Consider the following 2,629-nt stretch of genomic DNA (forward strand, 5'->3'; position numbering starts at 1 on the left):
AGGATGTACAAATCAACGTTAATCGCGACGTAAATATCAACGTTTCTTACGACGTAAATATCAACGTTATTCACGACGTAAATATCAACGCTACTCAAGACGTAAATATCAAGATTTACTCAACACGTAAATATCAACGTTATTCAATACGTTAATATCAACGTTACTCACGACGTTTTGGACTTTGACTACGTAAGTATCCGTGGTTTGAAGAAGGTCGTCAGTGCACGTGACGGCAAGATTATACGTTGCCTTTGTCTCAAAGTCCAGAGCTCCAGCCGTCTTTACGATTTGGTTGCCTGAAAGACGTCTGTGCGTGAGCTTATATACGTCTCATTCTGCGAAAACTGGACTTAATGCACGTGCTAAAGCGTCATTTCAGATCAGCCTATGCAGTTCCCACAGGCTTATCAGGGACGACACTGTCCACCTGAACTGGATTTTTAATAAAGAGGCTTCCTTTAAACAAAACAAATAAATACCATAAAAGCGCAATTCATGGAATAATGAATTTGGGAAACGCATGAGGAAAACGCGTCGTTTATTTTCAGATGTGTTTGTGTTAAATTCGTAAATCGATCGACCCAAGAAATCAAAGAAAACTAATACCCTACAAAAAATAATGATTCTACACTAATACGAGAGATCATGAACTAACCAGTGACGGCGAATGGTCCTCCGTCAGCGCTCGTCATTGAGCAGGTGGCATCAGACTTATCGAAAGTAACAAAATCCAACGTCTTTAACGTCAACGTTCCGCTGACGTCCTCGGCGACGTCACTGGAGCCCCCAGGATTAGTAATCAACGGTGCCTACGGAAAAAGCGTAAAACGTCATCCCAGATACGCATGTGCAGTCCGCACAGGCTAATCTGTGACGAAACTTTCTTCATAAGGTGGATTTTCGTTCAGAGATGACCCCGTTTTCCCAGAGCGAGATACATATAAAAGATATGAGTTGGTTCTGGTCGATAATTTTTATTTGAATAATTATTATTTACGAATAGTGCAACCGCGTTCAATTCATAGAAACATTTATTAAATAGCATTTATTGACAAACATTACTTCCTTGCAATATAGCCACATCTCAGTTAAAATATTCACCAATGAGAATGCAATTAACATCTCACCTTACTTAGAACTTAAACCTAGCATATGACAAACTTTAAAAGGCTTTAACATGCACACTTCTGTTTCTCTAGAGCGATGAAAAAGAGGCCCTTGACGTACCGTACTGATGATGTTCACAATCAGCGTCTCTCTGACGGTGGACACGGAGTCGCCGCACGTGTTCTCGGCGTTCACGGCTCCGGAACTTTTGAAATCGAATCCGCCCGGATTATGGGCGTACACCAGGTACTCTGCATGAAATGCAAGCACTGCTAAATTGGTCGTTGTCGGCTCATGTCCTACTTAAAAGTACCCCGGGTACTCTTAAGTACTCTCGTAAGTTATAAAATATGCACAAACTACCGGTACACAAAATAAACATACACACACACAAATAATGCATCGTTTCTATCCCTTATGATTAAAGTGATAAGATCAACACACGCTATCATTAAAGTGACATTTATATTGTTTTACCTGAACTTTTTTTTTTACAAATAGCGTGTGTGTTATTTTACAAATATAATAATTTGTAAATTGCATAAAGTAAAAAGAAAATTCGTTGCATTCTGTGAAAATTGATTTTTATTCACTCATGATCATAGAAAACAATATTTTTATTGATCACTCGTGAATTAAAATCGATATTTCCCAAATCCGACAAATACCCTATATATATATATATATATATATATATATATATATATATATATATATATATATATATATATATATATAATCAATGACGTAAATGGTGACGTCACGTACGAGTATTTTGCGGTGTCACAGTACTTTGCTCCAAGGGTAGAATGCCCGCGGCAAACGCAGTATCGCTCAAGTAACATGGTGGAACTTGAAATAAACATAAAGAAGATCTTAGACGTAATTTTTTATATTAAAACGACATAGTTTTACCCTTTGAGTACAAAAAAAGAAGAAATCCGCCTTCGTAGCGTTACGTGACAAAGTGTGATTTTCTATTGACGCAATTATCTTTTTACACATAAACAACATTTTGATACAACTTAATTTGACGAAAACAATCCGAAGAAAGTGTAATTAAAAAAATAAAAATATCACACTTTTGCTTGAAACATAGAACGCATTGGGTTTAGTAACAATACATTGAGCAATTGATCGACGGAATAGTCTTCCGAAACTTGTGAGCGATCGAGCGCAATACAAGTACAGTGGTATTTAATTTGCGATATTAGAGGTGAGCGTAAGGTGCAAAATAACAAAAGTCATTGTGTAAGTATTTGCTGAACATCTACCAAGCGCATACAGCTTATTAGATGGTGTCATTTTGCATTAATAACAGTTTAAAGAACAATAAACAGTATGTGTCGTAAAATATGTAGGGTTTACCAAAATGAAATGAATAGAAATAAAAACTCTGCTTAAAAAATTAATGCGGGGCAAAATGGACCATGCGGGCGACTAATAATTATATGTAAAAATACGATACTCATTTTGATCAAATGTGTGTAGTGTTAAAGGGGCCTTTTCACAGATTTTG

At 36.6% G+C, this 2,629-nt stretch overlaps 1 long non-coding RNA gene across 2 annotated transcripts; it reads right to left on the reverse strand.

Moving 5' to 3' along the window:
* Positions 1–202: 202 nt before the first annotated feature.
* On the reverse strand, positions 203–2,036 carry LOC127864870 (uncharacterized). 2 transcript variants are annotated; one of them, XR_008042329.1, is made up of 4 exons: positions 1,879–2,036; positions 1,231–1,361; positions 659–780; positions 203–299 (listed from the first exon to the last, which is right to left on the reverse strand). It is a non-coding gene; the product is annotated as an uncharacterized LOC127864870 (long non-coding RNA). The 2 variants fall into 2 exon arrangements; XR_008042330.1 differs by having other exon boundaries at positions 209–459.
* Positions 2,037–2,629: the final 593 nt, after the last annotated feature.

Source organism: Dreissena polymorpha, chromosome 1 (assembly GCF_020536995.1).
Source record: "Dreissena polymorpha isolate Duluth1 chromosome 1, UMN_Dpol_1.0, whole genome shotgun sequence".
Lineage (NCBI taxonomy): Eukaryota > Metazoa > Mollusca > Bivalvia > Myida > Dreissenidae > Dreissena > Dreissena polymorpha.